At 28.8% G+C, this 12,681-nt stretch overlaps 1 long non-coding RNA gene across 1 annotated transcript; it reads right to left on the bottom strand.

The window, feature by feature from the left end:
• Nucleotides 1–4,677: 4,677 nt before the first annotated feature.
• On the bottom strand, nt 4,678–6,481 carry LOC127107338 (uncharacterized). The gene is made up of 4 exons (XR_007795687.1): nt 6,383–6,481; nt 5,777–5,902; nt 5,134–5,186; nt 4,678–5,053 (listed from the first exon to the last, which is right to left on the bottom strand). It is a non-coding gene; the product is annotated as an uncharacterized LOC127107338 (long non-coding RNA).
• Between the last annotated feature and the right edge of the window lie 6,200 nt (nt 6,482–12,681).

The raw sequence follows: 12,681 nt of genomic DNA, 5'->3' as shown, positions 1-12,681 counted from the left end.
GTGCTTGAAATGCTTAGAAAGTAAATCCGTAGCAAATTAAGCATGTTAAATCACAACAAAACTATTGCCATTTCCACCCCAACAAATCACATCATCAGTCACAGAATCATCCGCCATCTCATAAATCCTTTTCAAAAACTCTACTGCCGGTGATTGCGACTTTACTTAAGCTTTTGTTTCATCATATGTGTGATGATTGGTATGAATAATGCTACCCTTGCTATATTTTGCAATGCAAGTATATTTGAGTGTATTCTCACCCCTCTTTTGTTTGTTCGTGGTGTTCTGTACATTGTGGTACAGATAATTCGGTGGAGCAATAACTACTGCGATTTGAAATATAGCATGAGGTTTTTCTTTGTTTTATTTATCATTTTCTTTTAGTTTTCGATTGCTCTGATCTGTAACACTAGGAAATGGTCATTTGGTAACCTTTTGAGTTGATGTTTTGAATTACTTAATCCTAAGCAAGTACTTTATTTTGAATAAATAATTTCAAGTATGTTTTTAGGTTGAGTTTCGCTACAAGTTTCTAATTTAGAATAATATTGTTTATCTTGTTAAATTAAAGAGTATGGATTTTAGGGTGTTACAAGTTTGTCCTTTAAACACCTTCAGAAACTAACATACAGAACTACTGATCATCACATTGAATTTACCCTATTTTTAGAGTTTTTATTTTTGTTATGTTTTTACCTTCACTTAAACTATTTTAAAATTAAAACTTCTACTTTTTTAATTTTTATATTTAATTTTTTAATTTTTTATAAATTTTTTAAATAATTATTATATTATTTATTTTTCATATATTTTAGTCTAAAAATAAAGAAAAATCAATATAAAAAAAAAGAAATGTCAAAATCCTTTTATTATTACCTTTATTACACTATTATTATTACTATTTATTAAATTATAACAATTAATTTCATTTAATCATTTTGATGTTACATTTTACATAAGTCATGAATCCATCCATACTCATTTGCTTGGCACCTAAGAAACAAATAAAATAAACTCATTCGCTTTTCACTTTTTTTCACTTTTTATTCAAAATAAATCCAAAAAAAGGATTAAAAAAAATAAAAAGTCAAAAGGGCTAATTATAATTTTTATTAATTAATTTTTGTTTTTATGCTTTATTTCATTTTTGACAATTTTGTTTAAATAAAAAATCATAAAAGTCAAATATTTTGATTCATTGAATAAAATCAATAAAATATATTAGGTTAGAATCCATTTACATTAATTTTTTCTTTAATTTTATTGTCGATTCAGCTTTTAATGTTATAATTAAATAGTTTAACCTAAACTTGATATAAATAGAAGAAACATTTTAGCACATTGAATTTTCCCTATTTTTAGGGTTTTTCTTTTTGTTATGTTCTTACCTTCACTTAAATTATTTTAAAATTAAAACATCTACTTTTTAAATTTTTGTAGTAATTTTTGAATTTTTTATAAATTTTTTCAATAATTATTACATTATTCATTTTTCATCTATTTTAAAAATAAAGGTATATCAATATAAAAAAAAAAGAAAAATCAAAGTCCTTTTATTATTACCTTTATTACACTACTATTATTATTATTTAATAAATTATAAAAATTAATTTCATTTAATCATTTTGATGTTACATTTTACATAAGCCATGAATTCATTCAAATTCATTTGCTTGACACCTAAGAAACAAATAAAATAAATTTATTTACTTTTCACTTTTTATTCAAAATATATAAAAAAAATGATAAAAAAATACATTGTGATTATTTTAAAAAAATTAAAAAGTTAAAAGGGCTAATTTTAATTTTTATTAATTAAATTTTAGTTTTATGCTTTATTTCATTTTTGACAATTTTGTTTTAATAAAAAACCATAAAAGCCAAATATTTTGTTTCATTGCATAAAAAAATAAGGCTAGAATCCATTTACATTACTTATTTATTTTATTTTATTGTTGATTCATCTTTTAATGTTATAATTAATTTTTTTAACATAAACTTGATATAAATAGAAGAAATATTTTGACACATTGAATTTTCCCTATTTTTAGAGTTTTTCTTTTTGTTATGTTTTACCTTTCACTTAAATTATTTTAAAATTAAAACTTCCACTTTTTTAATTTTTATATTTAATTTTAGAATTTTGTATAACTTTTTTAAATAATTATTATATTATCTATTTTTCATGTATTTTAGTCTAAAAATAAAGGAAAATCAATATAAAAAAATAAATAAAATCAAAATCCTTTTATTATTACCTTTACTACACTACTATTAGTATTATTTACTAAAATTATAAAAATTAATTTCATTTAACTATTTTGGTGTTACATTTTACATAAGTTATGAACCCATTGAAATTTATTTGCTTGGCACCTAAGAAACAAATAAAATAAATTCATTTACTTTTCACTTTTTATTCAAAATATATCCAAAAAAAGGAAAAAAATACATTGTGTCTATTATTAAAAGTTAAAAGGCCAAAAGGGCTAATTTTAATTTTATTAATTTTTTTTTTATGCCTTATTTTATTTTTTGACAATTTTGTTTTAATTAAAAACCATAAAAGTCCAATATTTTGATTCATTGTATAAAATAAAAAAATATATATTAGGTTAGAATCCATTTACATAATTATTTTTTTTTTTATTGTTGATTCAGCTTTTAATGTTATAATTAATTGTTTTAACCTAATAATTTGATATAAATACAAGAAACATTTTCACACATTGAACTTTCCGTAGTTTTAGAGTTTTTTTTGTTATGTTTTTAGCTTCACTTAAATTATTTTAAATTTAAAACTTCTACTTTTTTAATTTTTATATTTAATTTTTTAATTTTTTAAATAATTATTATATTATTCATTTTTCATGTATTTTAGTCTAAAAATAAAGGAAAATTAATATAAAAAGAAAAAGAAAAAGAAAGGTCCTTTTATTATTACCTTTATTACACTATTGTTATTATTATTTAGTAAGATTATAAAAATTAATTTCATTTAATCATTTTGCTGTTATATTTTACATAAGCCATGAATCCTAAGAAACAAATGAAATACATGTGAATTTAAACAACAACAGTGGAATAATTCTTCCTATAGTTGTATATACAATTTGTGTTTCTATCAAACAAATGTTGTCTTTTTATTTTTGTATATATCATTTGTGTATATCATCTTTATTTATAATTGTGTAGCAAACTCAACATGCTCTAAAAAAGTAGTTAAAAAGCATACGACCAGTACTTAAATCAAACTCAGTAGTAACGCCGTAGAATTGAAATCAAACTCATATAAGAGAAAGTTAACAGATGATGCTACGTGAATATATATATATATATATATATATATATATATATATATATATATATATATATATATATATATATATATATATATATATATATATATATATATATATATATATATATATATATATATATATATATATATATATATATATGAGAGAAAGTTAAGCAGTAACACCGTTGAATATAAACATCGGGTTTCTCTAGCTAGGGTTTGAAATTATGTATTGATGGGTGTATAAATATCAACCGATTTCTGTATCTAACAAGCATATATTTTAGTGGTATCACAATTCTCTGCAGAATCTCATCAAACCCAACAAAAGAAAAAATTATCCTATAATTCAGTAACTTTAATAAGCTATCTATCAAAACTGCAACAATCCAACTAAATATATTCAATCAAATCTTGCAAACTACATAATTAAAAGACCAAACTTACCTGGCAAGCATATTTTTTAATCTTATCATAATTCCATCAAAGACAAAAAAAATCCATATAAAAAACTTCAAATTCTTAACAAATACAAGATTAATTAATGAAGATAAAAACTATGACTCACCTCAATTAATCAAGAAAATCACGGTTTACTGTTCATAGTAATTTAATGTTTAAGCTTAAGTTTATTTTAGATCTTGTCGGCTAAACATTATTTTTAGTAATTATTTCTAGAAATCTATAATTGTATATTGTTTCTTTAATTAATCAAATTCTATTTGGATGAAGTTAGATTCATTATCATATTGTTGATTGTTTGATTCATTATCATTTTATCAATGTTGAATTCATCTGTACATCTAATCAATTGATTAATTTCTTTTGTTAGAGGCTTTAATACTTCTGCTCCCACATATTTTAAAACTATGACTTTGGAAAACCTTTTGAAAATAATTTTAATTAAGGGAAGTCTATTCAACCCCCATTTAAGATCATTCTACACCTATATTCAACCTAACAATTGACATTAAAGATTGGTCTTTTAATCATGTCCTGGATCTTTAAAAGTTGTAATATTGGTAAGGTTGATTCAAAGGGATAATATAATAGATCTCTCATATTTAAGGGAGAGAATTACACAAATTTGAAATAATACATATATGTACACATGATGTTGGTAGATTAAATACTATAGGTTGTTATTGAGTATCTTTCTTTTATCTCAAAAAGTATCGAGGAGTGTATTTAGATTAATAAATATTCCAAATCTTTGATTGATGATGAACCTTAGACAATCTCTTATGATATAGTTTTTAAAACGTCACCATGGTACTTTACTAAAACTTGGAGACGACCTTATGATGTAAATATATTTAACCAAATTATTGGTGACAATCAATCCTTACATTTAATAACTTGTTCCTTAATTTTAAACATTCAACATGATCTGAAAATGCGAACTTAGAGTACATGTGTTGTGTATATCATCTTTATTCCTATCATACAAATGTTGTCTTTTTTTTGTTGTACATATCATCTATGTTCCTACCAAACAAATGTTGTCTTCCTCTAGTTGTGTATATCATCTCTATTCATATCACATGTGAATTCATTTGCAATAAATACTGTTTGATTTCAGAAAATATACTTTGTTTTTCACTTATACTCATTAGAATCCATGTTTTTAAAGTTTACGGTATTTGCTTACCCATAACCAGGTCTACGATACACTCTCCTGGACTCCAATGCATAGGTGTTTCTCCCATGATATTTCTACATTCCGGGAATGTTTTTCCGCTTAGCACACACCTGAAGTACAACCAGATTTTAAGTATGTAAAACTAACAGAGAAAGACTATATCCATTTATGCAGATTGTCTGATACAGACCTTGGTTTTCCAGCCGTGAAGATCATACTCGTTGAGTAACAGTGCCTTAGGAACTACAATTTCGGATAAAAATAAATTCAACATGCATTAGAAATGTGATAGTAAGACATCATTATTGTCAAGGTATCAAATACATGCACATGAATGTGGTTTTGTGCAAGCAGGAAGAGGAACATGGAAAGATTAAATTGAAAGAAAGCACTAAAATGTAGAACAAGTATGATACAGTTAGACACTTAACCAACCAGGTATGGTATTTATCTCTTCCTATTACTAATTTGTGGCTACAATCACTTTTCATTTTAATGATTTTTTAGTATGTACACTCTCAGATTGGATAAAATATGGTATGGGAATATATTTATATATGGTGGACAGTCCTCACCTAATAAGTTGATTTTATAAGATTGAGTCAGACTCAACCCAAATTCAGTGATGGTATTAAATCAGGTTTCCCAACCAAAATTCTAATACGACATCCTTAATATTATCACAGTTCCTAACAAAATCACACGGCAGCCATTCATGTTAACACAACCGAAGAAACAACTAACAAACACTTCACCACAACAATTCATATAACATAAACTTTAAAATCTTAATGATAACGAGTACCAATACCTAAGATAAAACTATGACTCACCATATTTAATCAAGGAAATCACGGCCGTTGAAAATAAAAATATAACTCTGACAAGAGACCAATCAGATTGCACCGTAATTTTTTTTGCCAAATGAATAAACATCATCTTCAACTATTAGGATGAAGCTGCATAATTTACAACAAGATTAAGTAGATATTAGAATATTACCGATGAATGGAATTAAGAAAAATTTAGCAAAAGTGAAATCAGATCTAGAGAAATAGTGAAAATAAATATCAGTATTTAAATCAAAACATTGTAGAATTTAAAGTTAGGGTTGTCTACCTAGGATTTGGTAATGGGTTTATTCATTTAACTCGATTATTGTTTAGCTTTGGCCCAATAACAAAAATATAAATACATCTCAATATTCTAAAATAGTTTTGTATTGAAGATAAAAAATCTTTAAAAATTGGATTTGATTTATTACATTATATTGGATTTTAAAATTGTTAAGCCTTGAAACAGTGTGAAAATATGCTATGATTAAATCGACAATGGGATAAGGTAATTTTATTTGTTTTTTTCTTAATTTCATTAAAAATAAATAATAAGAGATGCGACCTAAAAAAAATAAAGATCATAGTGAGTGTTAAGTAATTTACCAATTGTTGAAAGGAAGTTTTTGGTAGGTGGAGAAAATGGAAAGTATTTGGAAGAGGATGGGAAATTTTGGAAAAGGGAATGCTACTTGTATTATTGAGTGTTTTTACTTTTTCCTTGAAACAAATTCAAGTAGATCCCATCTATTTATACTAGTGGCATTCATTAATCAACGATTACAATTTTTTCACTCAAACTTAATCTAATGGCTATAAATCATTCTCTAGAATTTGGTCTAATATTTTACAAAAATCCTAATTTATCCTCATCTTCTAGAGAATCCCACGGCTCTATCTAGAATAGACTTCTAGAAGTTGGACCTATTATACACAAATTTGAGTTTAAAATTATTAAGGCCCAAACTACCAAACCCAAAACAATTTAAATATTCAACACCCCCCAAAACAAACTTGATTTTGATACTTCAAGTAAATATCTTAACTTGACAAAGTCTTCAAGATTAAGAGGCTGCCATGTACCCTGCCTTACATGTAGAAAGATGTAAGTATAGATTTGCAGTTTAAGAGTGGGGTTGAATTAGATTCTCTTTATTTTTCTCATTTTTAAAAGATGGTTCTTATGTTCATATTTTTCCGTAAAATAATTCGATGAACATATGAAGTAAAATGAAGAATTTTAAATAGAGAAAAATAATTAACACAACAATGTATACTAGTTCCCCTTTCCAATCAATGGTTAGTCTAGTCCTCTCACACCCTATGAGAAATTTTCCAATATGTTAGATCTTTGTACAAATCTTACACCAAGACCTATCCTACAATCTTCTAATACAACAAAGAAACACATTATTTCCTTAATTTCACAAGAATCAAACATATGGTGGACTTTAAATTAAGTTAATTCAAAGGATTTTTTCACAAATCATCGACCACTACGATGATTCTCACATAAACTGAAAATCACACCACTTTCTATTTACAACACTTAGAAAGCACACCACTTTCTATTACAAATCAAGTTACAATACACTTGGTGATTAAATACAAACCTTGAACAAATATGAATAAGAAGTTGTTCTTAAATCAATTCCAATACAGAAAAAATGATTTTCTCTTCAATGCACAATTCTAATATAATAACCTTAAAATACTCAGAAAAGTTTTGCAATGATATGAAAATTGATGCATAGGTATCGGGTATGTACTAGGCACAGACACCTCACCATTTTAGAAGTTATATTACTTGATTCTTCATAGGACCACGATATCCACAATATGTGTGCCAAATGCTCATTTTAGTTGAAAATAATCAACATTCCTTAAAACCTGTAATTACTATATCAGTTTATTAAAATCATCATTTTCTACTGAGCTTACACATAAGAGACTTTGAATATAAACATTCATCAGAAAGAATATTGGCCAAGAATAATGAGAAAGCAATAAATCCAAAATTACATGTTCATGTATAGAATCAAGATATGACTTTGCAAGCGAAGATACAGGATAACGAGTGAAATCCCAATATCACGGTCTTCATAAGCATCATAAAACTAATTAAATTCTTATGTCCTTTCATATTTAAAATTGTTCACCTCATTTTTAAATGTTGGAAATTCACCAAAACTTATGGAGAATTCCACTGCAATCTTGTTGAACATGATTCAATCACATCAATCAGATTCTCTCTTGTTCTTCACTTTGCAGTCGAGTGACTCAATCGGCCTTGATTGTAAGATTGCACTACACAACTTTAATGGCTGAAGAAAGAAAATTTGAATTTGGAAAGAAATTAAAATTTAGGGTTTTCGAGAAAAGTAAGAAGAAGATGAAATTTCTGCAGAGTTTCTCTCTGCTCTAAAACTGAGAATTTTTTATATCACATGTGAATTCATTTGCAATGTGATGGAAGAAATGAATGATCAACACATCCAGATGCATCCATTACATTTTGAATATCAACTGCACATAAATCATAAATACATGTTGTGTATAAATTCATTAAGAAAAATGAAGTTAAAAACTATAAAACGTGAGAATAATATATTAGAAATTTCAATCAAGTATCTCTCCTTGAGAGGCATCTGTCACCAATATATGTAGCTTTGAATCCAAAAAAAACTAAATAAATGGATGCATATATCAAAAGGGAAAGAATGGAAGTGAAGATTGTATAAATATATTGTCACGTGGATGCTTTATATGGTTTCAAATTGACATAAACTTTTGAAGGTTGAAATAAAATATTGTTTGATTTCAGAAAATATACTTTGTTTTCACTTATACTCATTAGAATCCAAGTTTTTAAAGTTTACGGTATTTGCTTACCCATAACCAGGTCTACGATACACTGGAGATGGCCTCCTGGACTCCAATGCGTAGGTGTTTCTCCCATGATATTTCTTCATTCCGGGAATGTTTTTCCGCTTAGCACACACCTGAAGTACAACCAGATTTTAAGTATGTAAAACTAACAGAGAAAGACTATATGCATTTATGCAGATTGTCTGATATAGACCTTGGTTTTCCAGCCGTGAAGATCATACTCGTTGAGTAACAGTTCCTTGGGAACAACAATTTCGGAAAAAAATAAATTCAACATGCATTAGAAATGTGATAGTAAGACATCATTGTTGTCAAGGTATCAAATACATGCACATGAATGTGGTTTTGTGCAAGCAGGAAGAGGAACATGGAAAGATTAAATTGAAAGAAAGCACTAAAATATAGAACAAGTATGATACAGTTAGACACTTAACCAACCAGGTATGGTATTTATCTCTTCCTATTACTAATTTGTGGCTACAATCACTTTTAATTTTAATGATTTTTTAGTATGTACAGTCTCAGATTGGATAAAATATGGTATGGGAATATATTTATATATGGTGGACAGTCTCAGATTGGATAAAATATGGTATGGGAATATATTTACAAATGAAATACATCTGAATTTAAAGAAAAAGAGTGGAATAATTCTTGCTATAGTTGTATATACAATTTGTGTTTCTATCAAACAAATGTTGTCTTCTTACTTTTGTATATATCATTTGTGTTCTTATCAAATAAAATATTATTGTATGTTGTGTATATCATCTTTATTTATAGTTGTGTAGCAAACTGAACATGTTCTAAAGAAATAGTTAAAAACCATATTACCAGTACTTAAATCAAACTCAACAGTAGTGTCGTCATGAGTTGGTATTAACAGACGATGCTATGTGAACACTACGCCAAAAATGACTTTTAACAGCGCATCTTAGACAGCGCTTTTAAAAGAAAGCGCTGTCTAAGGTTAAAATTAAAAACAAACACGGAAAATGTTCCAAGAAAATAATAAAAGCGCTGTCTAATGGGGGGTCTTAGACAGCGCTTTCTAAAAGCGCTGTCTAAGACCCCCCCTTAGACAGCGCTTTTAGAAAGCGCTTATAAATATAGACTTTAGACAGCGCTTTTGGTAAAGCGCTGTCTAAAGTCTTTAAATAAAAAAAAAAATTAAAACCAAAAGCGCTGTCTAAGGGGGGTTTAGAAAGCGCTTTTGGAAAGCGCTGTCTTAGGCATACCTTAGAAAGCGCTTTCCACAAAAGCGCTGTCTAAGGTCTTATTAAAATAAAATTTCAGACCACAAAAGCGCTTTCGTTCTCTGTTCTTTTGTTTTCCCTCTTCTTCACTCACCTCAAAAACTTACGCCATTTCCAAAACCCCTCAATCTCCATCAGCCGTAACCTTCTTCTCAACTCACACAATAACCCTACCTTCTCACTCTCGGCGGCCGTGCTCACGTATTTCTCTCTGGAAACAAACCCTAAATAACTTTGGTACCGGCGGTGCTCACGTATTTCTTCTCACTATACCGGCAACGAAACAAACCCTTCCTTCTCACTGTACCGGCGGTGCTCACGTACTTCTCACCATAACCACACCTTGGTAAGTCTCTTTCTCAAACCCTAAATAACTTTGGTACCACATGCATGTTGAAGTAGAGGTAATGACTACATTGTATTCATTCTTGCATATGTGAATGTTTATGGTTTGTGAGTGATATTTGATTTTATATAATGTGTTATAGATGAACATTATGTGTGAAAACTCTTGCCCCATTTTATATTTTTCTGTATTTTTCTGTATCACCAATGTGCAAGATCTTGTGTTTTTGGTAAAGAATATCAATATGCAAATTCTGCACTGTACAAATCATCTCATATATAGTACACTGTTCTTTACTAAATAGGAATGAATTAAAAACCACTCTTTTGTACATGCTGAAATGAAGGCACACCATAAGAAAATCGATGACAATGAATAATCCCATTTCTTATCAAATACAGAAAAGCAGTTTTGTAGAAGTTTAGTATAAGTCCTTGGAAGAAGCAGTTTTGAGATTTTGAAGTTTATTCTGTTGCCTTAGGGTTGAATGTTGGTTTTGAAGTTGAATCAGTTAGTGTTTAGGGAATTAAAGTGTTAGTTTGAAATGTTAGTTAAGTTAGTAAGTTAGTGAAAAGTAGTTAGTTGGTTAATGATAATATGATTGTTAGTTGAGTTGATTCGATAGTTAGCTATGAAACTGTTAATTATGTGTCAGAGACTGTTAGAGATTAATTAGAACAGTTTTGTTAGTAGGACTGTTATGAAATTTGAAAGGTGATTCAGTTAGTTATTTCGGAAAGTTGGTTAGTCATGTTTGATATCGGCAAATAAAGTTAGTAAGTTAGTTAATATTGAATGGACAAGGTTTATTAGTGTATTTTGAAATCAGTTATTGAAATGCTAATAGGAGTTAAAGTAGTAGTTAGTGTATCAATTTAGTAACTCATGCTAGTCTGAAAAGAACAAGCTACAAAGTTTGGTGACAGGTGAATACTAGTTAGGATGTTAAATGGATTTTGGTGAATGTATTTTGAAATCAATTTGAATGTTCATTGAAACTACTATGGAATAATAGTTTTGACCAGTTGAATGTTCAAAGATACTACCTTAGTTATGTATTTTCGTCTGGATTAATTGTTTACTTTAATAAGTAGGAAAACCATGGATAAAACATGGATCTGTGCCGATCGAATGACCAAAGAGTACGAGAGTGGGGTTTTGGAATTCGTTAAGTATGCTGTTCAACACGCTGAAAACCCCAGACGAATGCATTGTCCTTGCTTGCGTTGTTGTTATATTGGTAAGGTTGACGCACATGGATTGAAATCGCATTTGCTGAGGCATGGAATTGATCAAAGTTATCAGTGTTGGATATTTCATGGTGAGAAAATTAACGAGAATGTTGAATCGAGTGGAAAAAGTAATACGACCTATGCTTCATACGACAAAGACACGGAAACATACGATTGTGATCGAGTTGAAGAGATTGTAGAAGCACTGGAAGAAGATCTTCATGATTGTCCTGAAATGTTTGAGAGGATGGTAAGCGATGCAGAGAAACCGTTGTACAAAGGTTGCACTAAATTCTCAAGACTTTCTGCGGTATTAAAGTTGTACAACTTAAAGGCGGGCAATGGATGGTCGGATAAAAGTTTCACAGAGTTGTTGGCCCTTATGAGAGAAATGCTACCGGATGATAATGTTCTTCCTAATCGAACCTATGAGGCAAAAAAAATGTTGTGCTCTATTGGCATGAGCTATGATAAGATACATGCTTGTCCTAACGATTGCATTTTGTTTCGTAACGAATATGCAATGTTAACTGAGTGCCCTAAATGCGGTTTGTCTCGATATAAGAAAAGATTATCTCCCGCAAAAGTCTTATGGTATTTTCCGATAATTCCGAGATTTAGGCGCATGTTTCGTATTGAAACCGATGCAAGACATCTTACTTGGCATGCAGATGAAAGAATTATTGATGGAATGTATCGGCTGAAGGAGAATTGCGACCCAAGGCGCAGCGGAAATAAAAAATTTCTCCTTTAGAGATCCTTACGAATGGTCATGATCAGTGATAGAATATTTACCTCTTGTGACGGTTGAAACCTTTGGTGCAGATTTCTTGTGACGATCAAAACCTTTGATGCAAATCCACGAAGCGATCACGAACGTTGAACGATGACAACGTCTCTACTCAGTCCACACGAACGGGTTCCTTCAATCTCAGTGCTAGCTGGTACGAATGAAGGCTTTGAGTGAGAGAGAGAGAGTGATAGAAAACGAAAATAATGCAACCGCAAATCATGCTTATGCACAAGGGTTCTATTTATAGAACCACTTGTGTGGGCTTCAAGTTAAAAGCCCACTTAAGTGTATTTTGGCCCATATCTTATAATATGCCCAAAATCACTTAAGCCCATGGTACATTACCATATTTCGTATTCTACTCAAGTACACCGTATCTTACGATGTTC

This window comes from Lathyrus oleraceus, chromosome 7 (assembly GCF_024323335.1).
Source record: "Lathyrus oleraceus cultivar Zhongwan6 chromosome 7, CAAS_Psat_ZW6_1.0, whole genome shotgun sequence".
Classification (NCBI taxonomy): domain Eukaryota; kingdom Viridiplantae; phylum Streptophyta; class Magnoliopsida; order Fabales; family Fabaceae; genus Lathyrus; species Lathyrus oleraceus.
The sequence above is the reverse complement of the archived record's forward strand: the minus strand, read 5'-3'. Positions and strand labels throughout refer to the sequence as shown.